General features: G+C 50.0%; 1 non-coding gene across 1 annotated transcript; it reads left to right on the forward strand.

Annotated features, from left to right (window-relative positions):
- Positions 1 to 9,778: 9,778 nt before the first annotated feature.
- LOC127493891 (U1 spliceosomal RNA) lies at positions 9,779 to 9,940 on the forward strand. Its single transcript, XR_007924428.1, has one exon. It is a non-coding gene; the product is annotated as a U1 spliceosomal RNA (small nuclear RNA).
- The last annotated feature ends 13,879 nt before the right edge of the window (positions 9,941 to 23,819 follow it).

Raw genomic sequence — 23,819 nt, forward strand, 5'->3', positions numbered from 1 at the left:
GCGTGCGCACCTTGGCCGGCCGAGGCAGCCTACTCTTCCCGCTCCAGGCTGGGCCCCGTGATACCCGCCTTGGCCCTCTCGCCCAGTCATTCTCTTTCACTCCGAAATTGTCTCCCAGCGGGGCGGGCATTTGGCCGAGTGACTAAGATGACGGTAGGAATGCGCCTGCCTCACATCACGGCGCCTGGCTTCCGGTCTCAGCCCCACTCCCAATTCCATTCCTGCTCCCTGCACACCCTGGGTGGCCACAGGTGATGGCTCAAGTACTTGGGTTCCTGCCACCTCTCTGAGAGACCTAGATTGAAATCCTGGATCCTGGCTTCTGCACGGACCAATCCCAGCTGTTGTGGGCATTTGGGGAATGAACCAGAAGATGGGAACAAACTCTCTCTCTCTCCCTCCTCTCTCTCTGCCTCTAAAATAAACAAATAAAACATTTTTTTTTAAAAAAAGATTTATTTATTTGAAAGTAAGAGTTAGAGAGAGAGAGAGGGAATCTTCCATCTCCATTGGTTCATTCCCTAGATGGCCTCATTGGCTGGGGTTGGGCCAGGCAGAAGCGAGGAGCCAGGAGCTTCTTCTGGGCCTCCCACAAGGGTAGCAGAGACCCAAGCACTTGGGCCATCTTCTGCTTTTTTTTTTTTCCAGGCCATTAGCATGGAGCTGCATCAGAGGTGGATCAGCCATAAGAGTGATCTGTAGCCCCATGTTCATTGCCACTCAATTCACAACAGCTAAGATATGGAATCAACCCAGATATCCATCAGCTGAAGACTGGATAAAGACATTATCATATATATACACTATGGAACACTACACAGTGGGAAAAAGAGAAATCCTGTCTTTTGCAACAAAATGGATACAACTAGAAACCATTATACCTAGTGAAATAAGCCAGTCCCCAAAAGACAAACAGAGCACCTAAAAGGCAGTCTATAGGAGTGAAATCATTACTTCGAGATGTGATCATTTTGAGCAGCCCTTGTCTCAACGGTTGAGGAACAGTGTTGTTTTTTTTTTTTTCATCATACTCTTGTGGAATTCTTTACTTGGTGTTGGGTTAATCTCATGAGTATAAAGTTAACTGAAAATAGATCTTCATAAAAAAATAAGAATGGGGATCCAAAAGGGAGGAAGAAGAGGGTGGGAGTATGGGCAGGAGGGAGAGTAGGGTAGGAAATATTACTATGTTCCTGAATATGTGTATAGGAAATACATGAAATCTGTATACTATAAATAAATGTTTTTAGATTTATTTATTTGTTTGAAAGGCAAAGTTACAGAGAGGCAGAGGCAGAAAGAGAGGGAGATCTTCCATCTGCTGGTTCACTCCCCAAATGGCTGCAACAGCCCTAACAGGGCCAGTCTGAAGCCAGGAGCCAGGAATTCTTCAGGGTCTCTCATGTGGGTGCTGGGACCCAAGGACTTGGGCCATCTTCTACTGCTTTCCCAGGCCATAGCAGAGAGCTGGATCAGAAGTGGAGCAGCCAGGACTAGAACCGGCACTCATATGGGATGCCGGCACTGCAGGCGGTGGCTTTACCTGCTATGCCACAGCGGTGGCCCCCTAAATAAAAATATTTTAATAGTAAAAATATTTCATTAAACCTCATAAGTATGTATAAATATGTAAAAAAAAAAAAAAGTGGAAGAGCCAGGGCTGGTGCCCCCCCCCCCCAAAAAAAAAACACCGGCCCCAAGAAAACATTTTAAAATCAGACAGGATAACCCAGCATTCAGCTGTCACACTGGTCGTGCCCAGCAGTCCAGGGGAGGGCCAGGCTCCCAGGTCTGGGACCTGAGGGGCTCCTGAGGGCTAGAGTGACCCCCTGAGCTGGCAATGGCAGCCCTCAGCCATGCTCCTCGGGACCCACTTGGAGAATGGCACGCGGAAGTGTCTGCGTGACCTGCGTGGTCTAGAGAGGGAGTTGTGAAGGGGCTACACCTGGGCGAGGGATCCTGGATCAGGCAGACTCAGCCGCTGGGTCTCCGGGCCCCCAGGCTGCACTGACAGTCAGCAGCCACAGGGGGGCAGCGTCGGCCGCAAAGCTGCAAAGAAGCCACTGCAGTCTTGGGTGAGAGACTTCTCACTACCACCCCCACCTGCTTTCTCCCTCCTGGGGACCTGCCGGTCCGTGAGTCCCCACCTATTGACACGGGAAGTCTCAGCTGGGAGGTCCGAGGCTCCCCAGAGAAAATCCTTCCTGCTCCTAGGAGCCTGTGAGGCAGCCTGGGACAGACTGGGATCCCAGAAGGAGCTGTGAACCTGCCTCCAGCGCACCTCGCCCCAAGCCAGCGTGAAGCCCAGCTCCAAGTGAGGGTTTCTTGGATCTGGGACCCTCTCAAGGACGCTTCTCCTCCAGATTCCAAGTCCTTCAGTGGCTTCTCTCTGCAGGGTTCCGGCAGGTAGGGGTGCAGGAAATGGCGTGAGCTCTGCAGATGGCACAAGCCAGGCGGATCTTCCAGAGAGGAAGAAATGCAGTCCTAGCACTGGGAAGGGGCAGAGGAAGGGCTGGGTCGCAGAAAGACCCACCACCCCTCAACCTCTAAGGAGCCCCGTGTGGCTGGCTTGTGCGCCACCCGGTGGTGACTTGGTGCCTGAACACCTGTCCCCTCCCAGACGGGAGGGGTCACTATGGCTGCCCTGAGGTCTAGACCCCTCCCTCCCAGACCACCACGACAGCTGCTCTCTCTCCTGCTGCTGGTCTGGCTCTGCTCCCAGCGCCCTGCCCACCTGAGCCCTGCCATTCCCTCCCAGCTCCTGTAATTCCACACCGGGCCCCCAGTGGGCTCAGCCCTTCGGCTTCCCTGCTGGGGCTGCAGACCCGGTACTCGGGGCCTGACCCTCCAAGCCTAGGTGTGTCCTGGCCTCAGCTTCTCTTTCTTCCTGACATCCCCTCTGTCTCGCCTTTTCTGTCTGTCCTTGGGTCATTGTCCGCTTTCTAGATCCTGTCCTCAGTCCCCCAGGCCCTGGGCCTCTGCTCCCTGCCCTGCTCTGTTTCTTTGCCTCAGTGGACACGTTTCCCGCTCCGTCTCTCTCTGCACCCTTGCTTCCTCCTCTGCAGTGAGACAGGGATCCAGCCCTCCTGGTCGGAGGGTATAAATAGCAGCGGGAGGCTGGGCTAGCCGCCAGACAGCTCCCTGCCTCTTCCCTGCAGCCCTGGGCATCCAGGCCCTGGAGAGGGGAGGGCCCCGGGGGGGAGCAGGGAGGTCAGGCTTGAGGGCCACTGTCCAGAGTGACAGACCCAGGTGGAGCGAGGGGAGTGGCAGCAAGCTGACGCCGCAGGGCTGCCTCTGGAGAAGGAGTTCCAGGTGGGAAGACCCTCCCAGGGGCCGCTGGAGCCCTGGCTGCCCGCCTCCAGGGCGCAGATGCCTGGGCCCAGGTGGTTGCCAGCAGATGGCAGCTGGGGCCTGGAGTGGAAGCGGCGCCCTCAGGAAACAGGCGGCCCTCTCACCCTGGCCAGCTCCCTGGCCTAATTAGAGACCGGAACGGCGTGGATGGTCCCTGAGCTCATTATGTCACAGCTGGGGAACAGCTGGCCAGTTTTTTCCAGGCCATTAGCTGTGCCGTGAAGTGGAGAGGGGTGTGTGTGTGTGTGTGTGTGCGCGCGTGCTTGAGCAGGATCAATACCCGTCTGTCTGTGGGGGAAGCGGCCACTCTGGCTGGGCTGTCTCCGCCTGCCACCCGGCTGGGCTCCGTTGTGTTCACACACATGTGAAAGCTCAGCTCCTTCAGGCCTGGCCCTGGGAGACGAGCTGGGGGAGGCACTGGGACCCTCAGGGCCTCCTCCCTCGGGGGCTGAAGTCAGGCCAGAAAGGGATTTGGCTGACCTACCCCGGTCTCAGAGGGGACCTTAAAAGTGCAGCTCCTCTCCACCCCGTAGCAAGATGACACCCAAGGCAGCTGTTCGCCTGGGCCTGGGGCCCCACCTCCCGGTGCTCCTGGGTTCAGCGGGGTTTGGTTTCCCGTGGGGTGGGGAGAAGGCGAGGGATCCTCTGACCCTTGGGGACTGGGGGCGGGGTGCTAGAAGGCAGGAGGGAAGAGAGAGTGGGTCTCACTCTCGCCCCTCCCCTCCCCCTCCCTGTCTTGGACAAGCAGAAGCTGGGCTGGGCAGCCCCTGGCACAGGAGCAAGGCCGTCCGCGCTGGGAGTCCAGTATTACGCAGTGCGCCGGCCTTTCCTTACGGGGTTGTAAAGTGTGAAGAGAAGAGACTGCAGAGCCACTGAGCAGGTCCAGAGCATCACCCTCAGCCTGTCCAGCCTGCCCCCCCAAACCCCAACCACCCTCCTGGCTTTATGGAGACAGAAAGCAAGCTCTGTTAGATTTAAGCTCATCTGTGGCCTGGCTGACTCCACCTCCAAGTGCTCGTTCAGAATCTTTCTAATCCTTGTCCTTCTGTTCCATGCTGAGTTCTCATATAGCCCTGAGGTCCCTTGGGCACACTGTCCTCAGGGTCCGATGGCAGCTTCAAGCTTCACTTGGTGGCGACCGCCGGACTCCTCTCCGGCCTGGCTCCATCCTCCAACCCCTCCAGCCGCCCAGCCCCAGCACCACCACAGGAAGCAGCAGCAGTGGCTGATGCTTTGATGCGGCTGGCCGCTGGGGTCCTGGGCAGCTTCCCACCCCACTGGACAGAAGCCGGGATGTGCACGCACTCTCTGCTCCCCATACTTCCCTCTGTGGCCTCCGTTTCCAGCATCGGAAGCACGGGCATCGCAGGCCTGATCTCCAAGTCTGAGTTCCCTTCGGGCCCAGCTCCAGCCCCGGAGAGCCAGCAGATGGATACGTCTACACGTACACAAAGGGCAGGGGCCCCTCAGGACGTCTTCTTCACTGTACGGACGAGGAAGCTGTGTCCCCGGGAGGAGCAGGATTAGCTCAGGATCACCAGCTGGGTAGAGGCAGTCTGGACACCAGGTTTTCCAACTCCCAGGTGGTCAGTGATGGTTCCTTTCCACCACAAGGCCTTGGCTCTAAGTTCCAAAAGCCACTGAGCAGGTCCAGAGGATCACCCTCAGCCTGTCCAGCCTTCCCCCCACAAACCCCAACAAACTGACCGCAAGCAAACCAAGAATGCACCCCTTTTCTCAGGGCTCTCTGAAGTGGGGGCCCCCTCCCCGGGGGGCTGGTCAGAATACACATTGGTGACGCCACGGCCACCAGAAGTGGCCCCTTCTTGAGCAAGCCTCTGCCAAGTGAGGAGCAGCTGCTCCGCCCGGGCTGGAGCAGAGACACTGGCTCTGCTGTGTCTGCTGTTGAGCCATCTGCCGGTCTGGGCCCAAGGGGTGCTCAGGGCAGAAGGAGCCTAATGACAGCTCGGCAGTGCCAGAACCTTCCTCCATCCCGGTTCGTGGAGTGAATTAGAAGAAATCAAGTAGTGTTCCTGCTGCTGGCATTGGGAGGAAAGGGAATGTCAACGTGGGGTCCAAGATGACATAGCAACTGGGAATCAGAGCGGGCCGAGAAGTGAGTTTCTGGGCCCAGCTTCCTGAGCCCATTGGCAAGGCAACCCCAGTCTCATCTTCTTCTCTTGGCTCCAGCCTTCAGGGCTATGTGCTGAACCCTGGTAGACTAGCTAGCATGTAGGGGCTGGGAGAGAGTGCTGCGGGTAGCCTGCAGAAGGTCCCCTAGCACAGAGTGCTTCAGGGCCGGAGCTCTGGGGGTGGAGTGAGCAGAGCTCCGAGAGGCCAAGGGCCCAGGAAAGGATCTGGAAGCAGAAAGAGGCCCTAGGGAGGGAGATCAGGCCGAGAAAAATGTCTATGGTTTGGAGGGCATTTTTATTTTAAATATTTAATTTATCTGAAAGGCAGAGTTAGAGAGAGAGAAGGAGAGATGGGGAGATCTTCCAGCCTCTGGTTCATTCCCCAGATGGTCTCAATGGCCCAGACTGGGCCAGGTTGAAGCCAGGAGCCAACAGCTTCATCTAGGTCTCCCACATGGGTGCAGGGGCCCAAGGACTAGGGCTATCTTCCGCTGCTTTCCCAGGCACATTAGCAGGGAGCTGGATCAGAAGTGGAGTAGCCAGGATTCGAACCAACACCAGTACTGGATGCCGTTGTCACCAGGGGCTGCTTTAACAGTAAGGCCACAAGGCTGGCCCCTCGAGGGCATTCTTAAAACCCCAGGCAGCATGTCTCACGGTGCCATTTCCTGACTCTGTGGACTATGGCAAGCCCCAGATCTGATCAGGATGAGTTCAGTCTGTGATCAGTGCAGAGGGTGCTCTTGGCCTTGAAGGTTGCTGCAGCTCTAAGGCTCACGTGAGGAAAACGGTGAAAGGCCTTGGAAAGCGTGCCCACTGATGATTCTCATCCTCCCACTCTGTGGTCTGTTGGCTCAGCTGTGGAGTGTGGCTGGAGCGCCTGGCTTCCTGAGTTTCCAGAGAATGCTTTGGATCATAATGCTGTGTACACAAGCATTTTTGACAGGAGTGACCAAAGCAAAGGGGCTCTCCTTCTAGAAGGGATTGCCCAAGCTACAGAAGCAGATGCTGATGGACCTGTAACAGCATGCATCAGTCCAGGCAGGGCCTTTGTTCACAAAGAAGGCATCTGAACAGGGGTTTCCAGGACATGTGTGCATGCACACACATGCGTGCAGGTGCACACACACACAGGCACCATGGCCAGCCCTGGTAGCTTTCCTACTGAGTGTACTGGAAGATTCCTAGCTGATGGCATCCCTCAGTTTCCAGTCCCCACAGGGTCTCTTACCTAAGCGAACAGCAGCATTGACGTGGGGACCCAAGGGGACGGGTTTGCCTTCCATTAGTGGTAGTTTTCTAGAAGGAAGACATGCCAAAGGATTAATATTTGCCACCGGCTTCTAGTATTTCCAAAACCCTGTCCCCTGGGGATGGCACTGTGTCATAGTAAGCCTCTGCCTGTGGTGCTGGCATCCCACATGGGCAGCAATTCGAGTCCTGGCTGCTCCACTCCTGATCCAGCTCCCTGCTGGCGGCCTGGGAGAGCAGAGGAAGGTGGCCCAAAGTGCTTGGATCCCTGCACCCACGTGGGAGACCTGGAAGAAGCTCCTGGCTTTGGATCGGCCCAGCTCCAGCCCTTGTGCCCATCTTCAGAGTGAACCAGCAGATGGAGAACCTCTCTCTCTGCCTCTGCCTCTCTGTAACTTTGCCTTTCAAATAAATAAATAAATCTTAAAAATAAAATTTTAAAAAAACCCTGTCCCCTAAAGCTATGGGGCACTCTGGTGAGATTAGTGCTGTTATCTGGGGCTCACAGAAGTTAGGTACGTTTTCCCAGTAGGGAGGTAACAAAGTCAGTACTGGATCTAAGTCATTTACTTCACTTCTCTTTACTCTCCATGGCCCCTTGCTCCTTTTCAACTTGTGTTGATTTCCAGCTCTTGGGACCTGCGTTGTGGCGTAGTGGATAAAGCCGCCACCTCCAGGACCGGCATCCCAAGTGGGTGCCAGTTCGAGTCCTGGATGCTCCACTTCCAATCCATCTCTCTGCTATGGCCTGGAAGAGCAGTGAAAGATGGCCCAAGTCCTTGGGTCCCTGCACCCACAAGGGAAACCCGGAGGAAGCTCCTGGTTTCGGATTGGCGCAGTTCCAGCCGTTGCGACCAACTGGGGAGTGAACCAGTGGATGGAAGACCTCTCTCTCTCTCTCTGCCTCTCCTTCTCTCTCTGTGTAACTCTTTCAAGTAAATAAACAAATATCAAAAAAAATTTCCAGCTTATGCCAGTCATCTCTCCTACCACAGTCCAGTGTTCTGGATGGCACACCTGTTTGGGAGATTTTATTTTGAAATAATTTCAAATTTACAGAAAAGTTGAAAGAAGTGTATGAAGAGCTCTTCTGTCTTTCACCTAGCTCCTCAATATGTTTTAGGTTTCAGTGTTGCCACTCATGCCTCATCATGTTCTCTCTCTGTCATATACACTTCCATGTAACTTCTGATCCATTGGATAGTCACAGGCGTGATGCTGTAATACCCTTCAATGTGTGTTTACCGAAAACAAGGACATTCTCCTGTATCACCACAGTATGACATCACGATCAGGAAGCTAACATTGACTAAGTAAAGAAAACTACCACCTAATCCACAGATCCCATTCAGATCTCACTGATTGCATTAATGACACTGGTTATTGGCACAAGTTCCAATTCAGGATTGTGCATTGCATTTAATTGCCTTGCCTTTTTAGTGCCCTTCAGTCTGGAGTGGGGCCTCAGTTTCCCCTTGTCTTCCAGGATCTTGATATGTTTGAACAAAGCCTGGTTACTTGGGAGGAAGCCCCTTAATCTGGTTCTCACTGATGCTTCCTTAAAGAATGTGTTCAGGTGCTACATCGTGACCAGGAATACTAAGGAGCGATGCTCCTTTCTTGGTCCACCTCAACTAGAGGCATGCAGTGTGGTTTGTTCTATTAATGGGAATTATAACTTTTATCATTTGGTTAACATCATATCAGACAAGTTTTCCCACTGTAAAGCCAATTAATAGTTATTATACACTCATCAAATAGTATTTGTGGGGAGATGCTTTGAGACTGTAAATATCCATGTTTCTCATCTCATCTCATCTGCTAGATTTTTTTTTTTTTTTTTTTTTTGGACAGGCAGAGTGGATAGTAAGAGAGAGAGAGAGAGAGACAGAGAGAAAGGTCTTCCTTTGCCATTGGTTCACCCCCCAGTGGCCGCTGCGGCTGGTGTGCTGCAGCCGGCGCACCGCACTGATCTGAAGCCAGGAGCCAGGTGCTTCTCCTGGTCTCCCACGCAGGTGCAGGGCCCAAGGACTTGGGCCGTCCTCCACTGCCTTCCCGGGCCACAGCAGAGAGCTGGCCTGGAAGAGGAGCAACCAGGACAGAATCCGGCGCCCCAACCAGGACTAGAACCCAGGGTGCCAGAGCCACAAGGCGGAGGATTAGCCTAGTGATCCACAGTGCCGGCCCTCATCTGCTATTTTAACCCCTACTGATGATTCTTGCCCAAATCATCTATTACCACAATGGTTGCCAAATGATAATTTTCTAATTTCATATTTTTTACTGTATTTATCATTTGGCATTCTAATGCCAGAGAAAGCCTTCTCTTGTCCCTTTTATTTATTTGTATTGTCATTCCTTTCTATTTTACTAAAAAGGTCACAACCAAATACTAATATTATTTTATTTTGATGCCTAAATTGTCCCAGATTTGGCCGGTGGGTATCCTTTCATGGTGAATTCTCTAGCTTTTTATTATAACTGTCTTTATTATTTATTTGAGAGACTGAGACAGAGACGGAGAGAAAGCTCCCATCTGCTGGTTCACTCCTCAAATGCCAAGGGCTAGTGTGGCAGGGAGCAGAGCCAGGAGCCTGGAACTTGTTCCAAGTCACCCACATGGGTGGCGAGAATCCAACTTTAGTCACTACCTGCTGCCTCCCTGGGTCTGTATTAGCAGGGTGCTGGAATCAGGATCTGGAGCTGGGAGCCAAACCCAGTCACTCAGATATGGATTGCAGGTGTCCTAGCCAGTCTCCTAACAACTAGGCCAAACACCCACTCGGTGGGTTCTCTATCATTTCCATTCATTTCCATGCTTCCTAAAGCGTAAGACCTTCTAAGTCCATCTGTAGTCATTTCTAGGTTGATCAGTGCTTTTTTTTTTTTTTAAGTGGGAAATAGTATTTAGAAACCAAGATATTGGTGTGCTCACTGCCACGGGGTGGCATTGCTTCTAGTATATTTCAGAGAGGGCACATAAATGTGTTCTCTCATTTGTTTAAGGCTAGAAATAAACAAGGTTGATTTATTTCAAACAAAGTTTGTTTTAAAAGAAGGGAATTAAATGATCACGAAGGTGGTTTTCCCAGGGCGAGGCTCATCCATTGCCCTCCGGAAGTGCTGACCCCTGCGATTTCCCCAGATGTGGAAAATTCGCCTGCATGATTTGTGGTAGTGGGGGACTGCACTCGTGCTCTCCCCTGCAAAAAAAAAAAAAAAAAAAAAAAAAAAAAAAAAAAAAAAAAGAAGAAGAAGAAGAAGGGAAATGAAAGATAAGTTCATTTTGGTGCAAAAGCTTTTTGAAATCCATGTGTAGTTTTTTCATTATCTATGAACTTTTTGAAGACCCTCAGACAGTGGAATTTCAAAAAAATTTTTGCACCAAATAAACTTATCTTCCAATTCCATTTTCCCACAAATCTTTTGATGTTCTCTCATATATGTGTACACACCCACATCCCTATTTATATTAAAAACATGAGTTCCAACTGACTACCCCAGCTCTGTTCTCCTACCACAGGGCTTATTCCATTTCCAAATAACATGAGGAGCAGGGCTCTCCTTACCCTCAGTGTATTATCTGCTTGCTCAATCTCTGTGCTTGGAACCAATCTCCTAACCACAGAGACCGCCTTCTGTGTGGCAGACTCAGCAGACATGCTGATCAGGCCAGCCCAATCCTGGCCCCAGCCCTGCTGACCACCCCAGCTGTGCAGGCTGAATCCGCCATCCAGTGCAAAGGGAACGGGGACAGGAGGGGTACTTTCTATCATTCTTTTCAAGGATTGGGTTTATGGATGAGCTCATCTTTGTCACACATTGAAATCAATCCTGCCATCATTCAGACACTTGTCATACAACCTAAATGTATTTTTCCCAACAACAGAGCACTTCAGCGTTTCTAATAGAGTAACAGAGCCAGTGTGTATGAAGTTAATTCTAGAGTAATCTGAGAAACCCATTATATATCTATATCTATATTCATTCATTCGTTCTGTATTTTTAAAGCTTTCTCATAATCTGTTCTCCTATTTGTCACGCTTACTTAGATGACGAAGTAGAAGGCCTTTACCCTACTGATAAGCTTAGAAATAAAATTTCAGAAGCCAGTGCTGTGCTGTAGGGTGGTTGACGCCACCGCCCACAGCACTGGCATCCCATATGGGCACCAGTTCGAGTCTCCAATCCAGCATCCCTGCCAATGCACCTGGGAAATCAGCAAAGGATGCCCCAAGTGCTTGGGCCTCTGCACCCATATAGGAGTCTCGGAAGAAGTTCCTGGCTCCTGGCTTTGGCCTGGCTCAGCCTTGGTTGTTACAGTCATTTGGGGAGTGAACCAGTGGATGGAAGATCTCTAACTCTCTCTCCTTGTATCTCTGCTCTGCCTTTCAAATAAATAAATACATCTTTAAAAATTAATCAATTGTTTACCAAAGTATTTCCTTTCACCTGCTGGGCACATAGCTTGACTACACTTCCCGGCTTCCTTTGCAGTCAGCTCCAGTCATCTGGCTGGAGTCTGCTCAGTGAAATGTGGCAGAAATGATGAATACCTCTTCCCAGACCTGGCCCGTAAAACCTCTCGCGTATTCCTGCCTGGCTCCCATCTGCTGCCTGAACTGGAAGCAGAGGATCACGCAGAGGTTCCAAAGCCTGGGCAGGGAGAGCCACAAGATGGGTGGTGTGGGATTCCTGGGACACCCCATGGGAGGCCATCATGTGAATGTCCACATTAAGCTTTTATGTGAGAATGACAGCTTCTATTGAGATTGGCCGCTGAGCTTTAGCGTTTATTGATCACATCAGTTCGCTCACCCTAACCAATGCAGAAAGCCAAAGGGTTGCCCAAATTCGCCCTTTAAAAGTGATAAAGCATATGTTGAACATGACCTTGTGAGCCCTACCTGAGGGCTCTTCCTGTGAGAGCAGACCAAATAGCAGAGCTTAGTACCTTGGAAGGGTATAACCCTATTTTTCAGACTCTTTCACTATTCCAGGAGGGACGTATGTCTTCTCCCTTCCCTTTCCAAAGGAAACTGTGACCCAGGCTTATTTTTATTTTGTGTGGGCCCGTCTTCATCAGATGAAAGCATCTGGCTTGTCTAACACCTAACGTGCAGCACCCCCACAGAGGTGAGTCTCCCCGTGAAGGAAGACCCCTTCAATGTCCTCCCACTGGTGTGAAGTGGGGGCAGGACCCACAGTGGGGACAGGCCATAATGCCTGGGAGGCACGCTGGTTTCTTCCTCTGCACCAAGCAGGCCGGCAGAAGTTCCTGCTCTGGAGACAGCACTTCCACATCCTGTCCTTGGGCAGGCTGATAACTTCCGGTTTCAGCAAGTTCGGGTAGCTCAGGCCGCTAGACACAGACATCTTCCTAAAGAGGAGATTCTCATCCTTCTTCCTCCAGACTAGACAAGCTCTTAGGATCAAGAGAGTAGAGCTGTCAGTTAAAATTGAAGGTGGTGCGCAGTGCAATGTGTGTCTGGAGACCTGGCCGCAAGAGGCACAGGGGGCTTTTCTAGGCTGGGACTCCAGGCTTTCAAGAGAAGCACCGTGAAACTTCAGAGTTAAAGTCACGAAAGCCTGTTTCTGGAGCTGGATAAAGCTCCAAGGTTGTCTTCAAGGTCATCTTGCCTGACACTCTCATCTCATAAAAGGGGATGGAGGATCAGTGTGATTAATGAGCACGTCAGAAGGTGCGGAGGTAGTCAGGGTAGGCCCAGAGTCCTAGATCAATGTTCTCTGTGCCTTTCTTCTCTTGCAAGCAGGTCTGAAGGGAGCCACTGAGTTCCAGGAGCTGGAGTAACAGATGTAATTAGGATACTAAGTGCTGGCGGATGCGATCCCGGAGGACCCATCTCTCCATGCCCTTGGCCAACCCTCCCTGAAAGCCTTTCACTGCTTCTCTGAGAAGCCAGCTCCTGTCATCCACCAGGGACTGACACAAATAGTCTGTCTAGGGTGAGGCTCTCAATTCCAAGGTGAAGCAGGAGTGGGAACACTTTCACTCAGAACTCCAGAGCATCTGGGAAGGGCAGGTGTCTCCAGACTGGAAAGTCATGGAAATTCCCCTGAACCTAGAAGCATGCTTGGAATAGCATCAGCTGCCGCATCACCACTCCAGCCCAGCCTTGTTAGTGAGGCAAGCCGCAATCAGGGAGATAATTAGCTTGCTGTTATTTATTCCCCGCGCTAATCAGCAGCCCGCTGCCTGCACAGTGGAGAGGGCCCCCACCCCCCCCAAAGCTGTGGGGGTTCTCTGGGACCTTTAGTTACGAGCCAGAAAGCAAGTGACAGAAGACAAAGGGGTGGGGAGAGGGACACAGAGTGGAGGAGACCCGGATGCTAGGACCCAGGCTCTGCAGGCTTCTGCACATGCATCGCCACCTGGGGAGAGGCAGCCAGGGATCACCGGGAGCCCGGGGGCAGCTACACTCCTCTTGGTTTGGTCTCAGGGTTGGGCTCTGGTCGATAAAGGGCGGCTGGCGTTCAGCTCCCTGTTCTGCCTCACTGCAGTCAAATTGCCTTTTTCCAAGGCGACTTTCAAAAAAAAGATGACATTTATCAAAGCCTGCTGAGTGGTGACCTTGGTGGGAGGGAGAAAGGGCGGGTTGTGCTGTCTGTGGAAGCAGGGAAAGAAAATGAGGGAAACCTGCAGGGAAGGAAACGCTTTCAAACCTCAAAGTTGTTGGAACAATCACAGGGCGATGGCTCCAGGTTTGGGGACACTCGCTCCAACCTGCACTGCACTCCCTCCTGCCCCCTCCCTCACCCTCACCAGCATGTTTTCACTGGCAATCCCTGGCTCTCCAGCCTGAACAGCAGACTGAAGATGCTCCCTTCCAATAATCATCCCCAAGAAGGGCTGTGGTTTGGTAACTTTGCAAAATACAGAATCTTGGGATCATAGTTCCACAATTTCCACACAGGACAGGCTAAGAGGCTGCCATTTGGTTGGGAAACAGGAGGTAGGTAGGGGCTAGAACAATTGCCCTCAAGCTGTGTTTGCATAGCAAGTACATTGGTGTTTTGTTTTGTTTTGTCTTAAACATGTATTATACATCTGTTTGGAGTAGCAAGAATAAACTTTTCTGAACTGAAAGATGACTTTAGCAGTCATCTGGTCAACCTCACACCCTGTGCAAGATTCCTCCACAAGCTTACTCCCTTCCCTTAGCTGGTCCCTTAAGTCTTCTACACACAAGCTCTTACCTGTCACAATACATTGTGACCATCTGTTTCCTTCACCAAACCGTGGCACTTCAGAACAGAGGCAGTTTCTTGTTTGTCTGTCTTTGTATTCCATTTTTCTACTCCTACATACTCACAAGAGTTCTTGTTATATGTGAATGGGTGTGTGTATGATGGATGGAATGAATGAGCAAATAAATGAACGGACATCGGTGCGAAACAATCATCTGGCTCCTGCTTGAATGCTTTCTGTGACAGGGAGTTCATTACCTCAAGATGGAAAAGAGTTATTATTGGACAATAGAAATGTCAGAACCCGTTTCTGAACACGGAAAGGAAATCTTTCTCTGACACTTCTACTCAAGAGTACAGTTCTGCTCTGTGGATGTCCAGAAGAACAGAGGTTCTCAACCTAGATATGTATGCACCTAAGAAATACACAAAAAACCATGTGTGCCTCTGCCGACATGATTAGGGAGCAGGAACTCACTGGTTTCACAAAGGGAAAAGTATTGCCATATTTCAGTCACACTTCATTCATTTACCCCCTTTCTCATGGAAAATTATACTAGACAAACCAACAAGCCTCAAAATACTCAGTTTGGATTTCTCCCTCAATTTTCTTTGTTTTCTTTTTCTGAAGTTCAGATATTTCCTTTTTTTAAAAAAAAAAAAGATTTATTTATTTATTTATTTGAAAGCCAGAGCTGGGGCCGGTGCTGTGGCACAGCGGGTTAAAGCCCTGGCCTGAAGCGCCAGCATCCCATATGGGTGCCGGTTCTAGTCCCGGCTTCTCCTCTTCCGATCCAGCTCTCTGCTATGGCCTGGGATAGCAGTGGAAGATGGCCAAGTCCTTGGGTCCCTGCACCTACATGGGAGACCCGGAGGAAGTTCCTGGCTCCTGGCTTCAGATCGGCGCAGCTCCAGCCGTTGCAGCCATACGGGGAGTGAACCAGCAGATGGAAGACCTCTCTCTCTGTCTCTACCCCTCTCTCTAACTCTGTAACTCTCTTTCAAATAAATAAAATAAATCTTAAAAAAAAAAAAAAAAAAGAAAGAAAGCCAGAGCTGGGCTGGCACCATGATGTAGTAGGTTAAGCCTCCACCTGTGGTGCCAGCATCCCATATGGATGTCAGTTTGACTCACAACTGCTCCTCTTCTGATCCAGCTCTCTGCTTGTGGCCTGGGAAAGCAGTGGAAGATGGCACAAGTGCTTGGGCCCCCACACGCTTGTGGGAGACTGGGAGGAAGCTCCTGGCTCCTGGCTTCGGATCAGTTGGGGAGTGAACCAATGGATGGAAGACCTTTCTCTCTGTCTTAACCTCTCTCTGTCTATAACTCTACCTCTCAAATAAATAAATAAAATCTTTAAAAAAAAAAAAGAAAAAGAAAGAGCTACAGAGAGACAGGGAGGGAGGGAGGGAGGGAAGGAGAGAGGGAAAGAGAGAGAGAGAATCTTTCATCTGCTGGTTCACTCCCTAGATGGCTCCAAGGGTCAGGGCTGAGCTAGGGGCCTAAACACTTAGGCCATCTTCCACTGTTTTTGCCAAGCCATTAGCAGGGGCCTGAATAGGAAGTGGAGCAGCAGGGACATGAACTGGTGCCCATACAGGATGCCAACAATGCAGGCAGTGGCTTAACCTGCTATGCCACAATGCCAGTCCCTCCCTCCTTACTTTTCTGAAGAAGGCAAAACATCAAGATGCCATTTGTTTTGAGCAAAACCAACTCTTCTCACAGACAACTGGCTGGGGATTAACCATAAACTGAACTCAACTACATATGAGTGGGGCTCACAGGAGGGCACAGGAAGGGCTCGATAAGAAGACAGCCCAACACACAGCTCCTTACTAGATGGTAGCAACTGGACTCATCCAAACCCTCTTTTATTCCGGGAAAGTAAATATCCTAGAGGAAACCAAAGAAGGTAGATGACTTTTGGGTTGCAAACTTTTTTTAAAAAAAGATTTATGTTATATACTTGAAGTTCAGAGTGACCAAAGAAAAAGGGAAAGAGAGAACTCTTCCATCTGCGGATTCACTCCCCAAATGGTCTCAACATCCAGGAATGGGCCACTCCAAAGCCAGGAACCTGGAATTCCATCCACGTCTCCTACCTGGATGTCAAGGGTCCAATCCTTGGGCCATCCTTTACTATTTTCCCAGGCACATTAGCAGAAAGCTGGGTTGCAAGCATAACAGTTATGGGGTTCAGAGTGCAGTGGAGGGAGCTGACTCACCTGCTGATTCACTCCCCAAATGCCTGGGGCAGCTGGAGCCAGGCACTCAATCTAGGACTCACAAATAGGTGGCAGGGACCCAATTACTTGGGCCATCATTGCAGCATTAGCTGGAAGTATGCATTAGCAGGAAGCTGACATTGGCATCAGAGATGGGCCTTGAACCTAGGCTCTCTGATATCGGATGTGGGCATCCCAAGCAGCATCTTTTTCTTTTCTTTTTAATTTACTTATTTGAAAGTCAGAGTTACAGAGAGGGGGGAGGGAGAGAAAGAGATCTTCCATCTGCTGGTCTACTCCCCAGATGGCCATAATGGCCGGGGCTGGACCAGACTGAAGACAGGAGCCAGGAGCTTCTTCTGGGTTTCCCACGTGGGTACAGGGTCCCAAGCACTTGAACTATTCTCTGCTGCTTTCCTAGGCCATTAGCAGGGAGCTGGACTGGAAATGGAGCAGCAGGTATTCAAACCAGAGCCTATATGGGATGCTGGTTCTGCGAACGGAGGCTTAACCCACTGTGCCACAGTGCCGGCACCCCACCCCCATCCAGGCAATATCCTAACAGCTGGACAAAACACCTGCCCCACAAGCCACTTTATGCCATTTCAAAACGCAGTTTCAGTTCTGCAGGTCTTAGGAACACTAGGCCCATGGACACTACAGCCAGGAGGACAACTCCTCAGGTACCCTATGGAGTCCTTCCTTAAACCTCTCTTCCTGAAGCCTGTCAGGTAAAGCGGTTCTCTGTAGTGCTTGAGATTTAATACATGACACTTCATCTTTCAGGAGTAGTTATGATGACTTCCTCCCAAAATGAAGGAAGGGCTTACACTACTCATCCTTCATCTCTGAGCTATCAGAGTTTCCCCATACATTCTCACATAGTCCTCACAAAGATTCTATAATGTGGTTCTCAAATTAGGGTGTGCAAAGAATCATGTGGGATCATCTTAAATGCAGATTCCCAGGCCCCTGTCTCCAGGGTTCTAAGCAAGTCTGGGGTGGGCCCTGGGGTCTTGTTTTTAAATTCTTCGGGGATTTTGATATAGGCAGTTTGAGGCCCACACAGGGTGAACACTTCCCTACAAAGAAATGTTTACCAACTTTTCTGATGACCAAAGTGTTTCCCAGGCTCTTCCCATGAAAAGTCTGACTCAGGGGTCACAGTCTCTGGAATTGTACTTTTAATGGGGCATGTATTCTAACTCCCATTTCATATGTGAGAAAACTGAGAGCCAGTATAAGTGAGACTAGAATCCAGCTCTCTTGACACTTAGCCCAGTGCTCTTCCTACAGGGCCCCAAAGATTATACAACTTATTTAGAGTGCTGAACATAACAGGCAATTGATAAATGTTTACAGAAGTGCATAAAATTCATGTCTTATTTTCTAGAGCCTAGAGGGAAGAAACTATTTCCAAAGCATATTTGCACCCACTCCACCCAACCTCACCCCAAGGCATGTAAGGCAGGGCCGTGCCCCAGGGACCCAGCAGATGTCTGGGAGAATGCACATGATAGGATCGCTGGGCTGCACACCATTCCATCAACTGCCTCTGGCCATGCTCCAGACTGTAAATTAGCTGCCCAGAACTGAACGTGATACTCCAGTCATGGTCTGACCCGACTGAGTACAGCATGAACTCCTTCCCTTGTGTTTTTTTTAAGAGCTGCTCCCTGTTCTAGGGAGCCAGACCGTGTCCTTCCTGCTGGTCTGGTGTGTGTGCTCTCACAGGAATTAGCAGGAACTGCCTGCTCTATTACTGATCCTGAGTCCTTCTCACTCCTCAGGCTTCCTAAACCTCACCTGTCATTCATCAACACCTCTAATTCTTTTTTTTTTTTTCCTTTTATTTATTTATTTGAGAGGTAGGAAGAGTTACAGAGAGAGGGAAAGACAGAAAGAAAGATTTTCCATCCATTGGTTCACTCCCCAAATGGCTGCAACGGCCAGAGCTGGACCAATCCAAAACCAGGAGCCAGGAGCTTCCTTTAGATCTCCCACATGGGTGCAGGGGCCCAAGCACTTGGGCAGTCCCCTACTGCTTTCCCAGGCCAGAGCACAGAGCTCAATTAGAAGAGGAGCAGGCTGGCGCCGCGACTCAATAGGCTAATCCTCCGCCTGTGGCGCCAGCACACCAGGTTCTAGTCCTGGTCGGGGCGCCGGATTCTGTCCCGGTTGCCCCTCTTCCAGGCCAGCTCTCTGCTGTGGCTGGGGAGTGCAGTGGAGGATGGCCCAAGTACTTGGGCCCTGCACCCCATGGGAGACCAGGAGAAGTACCTGGCTCCTGCCATCGGATCAGCGCGGTGCGCCGGCCGCAGCACGCCGGCCGCGGTGGCCATTGGAGGGTGAACCAACAGCAAAGGAAGACCTTTTTCTCCGTCTCTCTCTCTCTCTCACTGTCCACTCTGCCTGTAAAAAAAAAAAAAAAAAAAAAAAAAAAAAAAAAAAAAAAGCTATTTAGGGAGCCAGTGCTGTGGTATAGAAAGCTAAGCCTCTGCCTGCAGTACCGGCATCCCATATTGGTGTGGGTTGGATTCCTGACTATTTCACTTCCAATCCCGCTCCCTGCTAATGTGTCTGGGAAAGCAGAGAAAGATGGTCTAAGGACTTGGGCCCCTGCACCCAGTGGAGATCTGGATGAAGCTCCTGGCTCCTGGCTTCGGTCTGGCCCAGCCCAGCTGTTGTGGCCATTTGGGGCCATTCTCTCTCTCCCTTTCTCTCTCTCTGTCTCTCCTTTTCCCTCTGCCTTTGAAATAAATAAATACATATTTTTTTTAAATCTATTTAGGCCAGAGAAGGAGAACTTGAAAATATGAGTGGATGTTCCAAACAGGTAACATTTGAATGACAGAATAAGGCAAACAATTGTGCAAGGTCATCTGTATAGTGATATCAAAGCCAGGGTATTTCCTAACCGTTGTTGAGAGAGCTAGGATTTTAATAATTTATTTGAAAGGTAGGAACACAGACAAACACACAGATCTCTTATCTATTAGTTCACTCCCCAAATGCCCACAATTTAGCTGGGGCTGGGCCAAGGCCGAAGCCAGGAGTCAGGAATCCATCTGGGTCTCCCATTGGGTGACAGGGACTCAAGTACTTGGACCATCACCTGCTGCCTCCCAGCTTGCACACTGGCAGGAAGCTGGAATGGGAAGTGGAGCCAGGACTTGAGCCCAGGCACCCTGATCTGGAATGCAGAAATCTCAAACACTGTGTTAACCAGTATTTAAAAGCTAGGATTTTTAAAAAGTTAACAATTTCATTTTTTAAAATATTTTATTTATTTATTTGAGAGGCAGAGTTACAGACAGAGAGGGAGAGACAGAGAGAAAGGTCTTCCATCTGTTGGTTCAACTCCCCAAATGGTCACAAGGCCGGAGCTGGGCCAATCCAAAGCCAGGAGCCAGGAGCTTCCTCCATGTCTCCCAGATGGGTACAGAGGCCCAAGCACTTCTGTCATCTTCTACTGTTTTCCCAGACCATAGCAGAGACCTGGATTGGAAGAGGAACAGCTGGGACTCGAACCAGCGCCCATATGGATGCCGGTGCTGCAGGTGGAGGCTTGGCCTATTACACCACAGTGCCAGCCCCCAAAAGTAAACAATTTAAAGTGATACAGCATTTTCAAAACTGTTAGCTCATTTGATCCCCCAAATCTTATGATGTAAACTCGAGTCTTTTTTTTTTTTTTTTAAGATTTATTTATTTATTTTCAAGTTAGAGTTACTCAGAGAGAGGAGAGACAGAGAGAGAGAGAGGTCTCCCATTCGTTGGTTCACTCCTCAATTGGCTGCAATGGCCGGAGCTGCACCTATTTGAAGCCAGGAGCCAGGAGCTTCTTCCAGGTCTCCCACACAGGTGCAGGGGCCCAAGGACTTGGGCCATCTTCTACTGCTTTCCCAGGCCATAGCAGAGAGCTAGATGGGAAGTGGAGCAGCTGGGACTTGAACTGGTACCCATATGAGATTCCAGCGCTTTAGGCCAGAGTGTTAACCTGCTGCGCCACAGCGCCAGTCCCTAAACTCGAGTCTTCTAAAAAAAAAATTTTTGAGAGGCAGAGATACAAACAGATAGAGCACCCATCCATTGGTTCATGCCTAAGATGCCTGCAATGGCCAGGGCTGGGCTGGCTGAAGCCAGGCACTGGGAGTGCAATCCAGTTCTCCCATTTGGATGGCAGGAATCCAACTACTTGAGCCACCACTGCTGCTTCCCAGGGTCTGCAATGGTAAGAAGCTGGAGACAGGACTGGCAGCAGAAACACATAAGTACTCTACAATGAGACGCAGGTGTCTTAACTACCAGTCCAAACACCTGCTTCAAGCTTGGATGTTCTTACTATTCCCATTCTACAGATAATGGGAGGAAACTTAGTAGAATGAAGTAAAATATCTAGTCACACAGCTATTACGCAGCTGTCACTCATCCAAGCCCAAACCCTATGCTCAATCTCCTCAGTTTGAGGAGACTAACATAATACGCTTATTTGATATAATCATTAATTGACTGATTCAGAAAATTATTTGAATACCTGCTGGCCAAATCCAGGACAAATCTCTGCTCTTGAGGAGTCTATGGTCTAAAGGGAAAGCAGAGGGGCAGCTGCCTCTGAGGCTGGCATCCCACATGCCTGCTGGTTCAAGCCTCAGCAGCTCCACTTCCAATCCATCTCCTTGCTAATGTGCCAGGGAAAGCAGCAGCAGATGATCCAGGAGCTTGGGCCCCTGCCACCCACGTGGGAGACCCAGAAGAAGCTCCTGACTTCGGCCTGGCCCAGCCCTGGCCATTGTGGCCATCTGGGGAGTGAACCAGCAGATAGTTCCCACTCTCTCTGTAACTCTTTCAAATAAATAAAATAAATCTTTTAAAAATACAAAAGGGAATCAGATACATAAACAGAAAATAAAATAGCATATGAGGAACAGGCACTTGGCTTATCAGTTAAGATGCCCATGTCAGAGGCCCGAGGCTGTGGCATAACCAGCAAAGCCGCCTCCTGCAGTGCCGGTATCTCGTATGTGCGCTGGTTCAAGAACCGGCTGTTCTACTTCTGATCCAGCTCTCTGCTATGGCCTGGAGAAACAGTGGAAGATGGCACAAGTGCTTGGGCCCCTTCATACACATGGGAGACCTGGAAGAAGCTTCTGGCTCCTGGCTTTGGCCTGATCCAGGCCCAGCTGTTGCAGCCATTTGGGGAGTGAATCAGGGGATGGAACACCTCTCTCCCTCCCTTTCTCTGCCTCTCTTTAACTGCCTTTCAAATAAATGAATAAATCTTTTTTAAAAAAATGCCCTCGTCCCATATAAGATTGCCTGGGTCAGATAGCCTGCTAATGCAGACCCTGGGAAGCAGCAGTGACAGCTCAAGTATTTGGGTGCCTGGTCCCCATGTAGGAGACACAGATTGAGTTAACAGCTCCTGGCTTCAGCTTGACCTATCCCTGGTTTTTGTTGGCTCATGAGGAGTGGACCAGCAGAAAGGAGACCTTTGTGTGTTATTAAGAAAGAAGAAAAATACTGGGGACCAGCACTGTGGCATAGTGAGTAAAGCTCCCTCCTGCACTGCCAGCACCGCATATGGGCACCGGTTCAAGTCCCCGCTGCTCCACTTCCAATCCAGCTCTCTGCTTGGCCTGGGAAGGCAGTAAAAGATGGCCCAAGTCCTTGGACCCCTGCATCCACGTGGGAGACCTGGAAGAAGCTCCTGGCTCCCGGCTTCGGATCAGCACAGCTCCGGCAGTTGCAGCCATCTAGGGAATGAACCAGCGGATGGAAGACTTTTCTCTCTTTCTCTTTCCCTCTCTCTGCCTCTGCCTCTCTGTAACTCTGCCTTTCAAATAAATAGATCTTTTAAAAAAGAAGAAGAAGAAGAAGAAAAATACTTCCAGTGTGGAGAAAAGCAATTCATTCCATTTCATAATCTGGTAAATACATTCCACCTCTTTTGCTCAAGTGCTGAACTAACCAACAACCTTCCCAGTTGTATTTAGGAACACTGTGTTGATCCACTGTGCAAAAGGCAGTAAATATTCACTATAAATAACTTGTTGCTATTTATCCTGCCCATATCCTCTTTTGTTGTGAATTAATTGATAGTTGTTCTGGTCTAAAAAGCAGCTGTGGGAGAGTTATTATGAGTCAATTCTCTGTACCAGTGCCATCCAATGGAACTTTCTGTGATGATACACTATTTAATAAGGTAGCAAGCCACATGTAGTCATTGAGCACTTAAAATGTGGCTGGGAGACCAAAGAAGTGATTTATAATTTACTTTTTTTTTGTTATTTACTTTTAGTTCATTTAAATAGCCACAGGTGGCTAACGGCTATCTTTTTGGATAGCCCAGCTCGTACCCTGGCTACACGAAGCGTGGTCTGTGGACCCAGTAGCCTCAGCAGCATTTTGTCAGCTGTTAGAAATGTAGACGCTCACCGACCCCCATGCCCGAGATCTACTGCTGATTTAGAATCTCTGTGTTAACAAGATCCCTGGGCAAGCTGTATGCTCATTAAAATTGAAAAAGAATATGCTTACTTCTGGGTGAGCTGAAAAAAAAAAAAGAGACTGACTGAGGATCATATCCATGATGACCCCTCCAAATTGTTGACCACCCCTGTTGAAACTGGTCCAGTTCAAGGGAACTTCTTTCTTTGTATCTCACTCTCGCCTACCTCTTAAACATGGCAGAAAGAGGACGGAAGAGAAGGAAAGAGCCTATAGCACTGGGATCTAAACAAAGTTACTATAGAACTTGGGGATCAGGGGTGGGGTGGAAAGGGTATATGTTCTTCAGGGACATCTGTACAAAACGCTTTTGTACGTGTCCTGGGTACTTACTGAATATGGATGATGGGTATACGGAAATCCATTGTACTAGTCTACTTTTGTGTCTTTGAAAATTATCTGGGACCAGCATTGTGGTATGACGCTGGGATTCCATGTGGGCTCAGGTTGGAGTCCCAGCTATCCCATTTCCTATCCAGCTCCCTGCTAATGGCCTGGGAAAGCAATAAAAGATGGCCAAAGTGCTTGGGCTCCTGTACCCATGTGGGAGATCTGAAGGAGCTCCTGGCTCCTGGTTTCAGCCAGGCCCAGCCCTGGCTGTTGTGGCCATTTGGGGAGTGAACCAGCAGAGGTTAAGATCTCTGTCTCTTTTTCTCTCTGTGTATCTCTTTATTTTTTATTTTTTTCTTTTTTGACAGGCAGAGTTAGACAGTGAGAGAGAGAGAGACAGAGAGAAAGGTCTTCTTTATTCCGTTGGTTCACCCAATCCGAAGCCAGGAGCCAGGTGCTTCCTCCTGGTCTCCCATGCGGGTGCAGGGCCCAAGGACCTGGGCCATCCTCCGCTGCCTTCCCGGGCCACAGCAGAGAGCTGGACTGGAAGAGGGGCAACTGGGACAGAACCAGCCCCCTAACTGGGACTAGAACCCGGTGTGCCAGCACCGCCACAGCGCCAGCCTCTATCTCTTTCAAATAAATAAAATCTACCCCCCAAAAAAGAAAATTGTCCACACTGAAAAACAGACATGATTTCAGACATGATGTGATAACCACCCCCACCTGCCCCCCACCCTGCTTTTGTAGTCAAGCCTTTGTGCAGTCTCCTTCCACAATAAATGAGGGGCTTGTACATGGGGCCAC

Source organism: Oryctolagus cuniculus, chromosome 7 (assembly GCF_964237555.1).
Source record: "Oryctolagus cuniculus chromosome 7, mOryCun1.1, whole genome shotgun sequence".
Taxonomy (NCBI): domain Eukaryota; kingdom Metazoa; phylum Chordata; class Mammalia; order Lagomorpha; family Leporidae; genus Oryctolagus; species Oryctolagus cuniculus.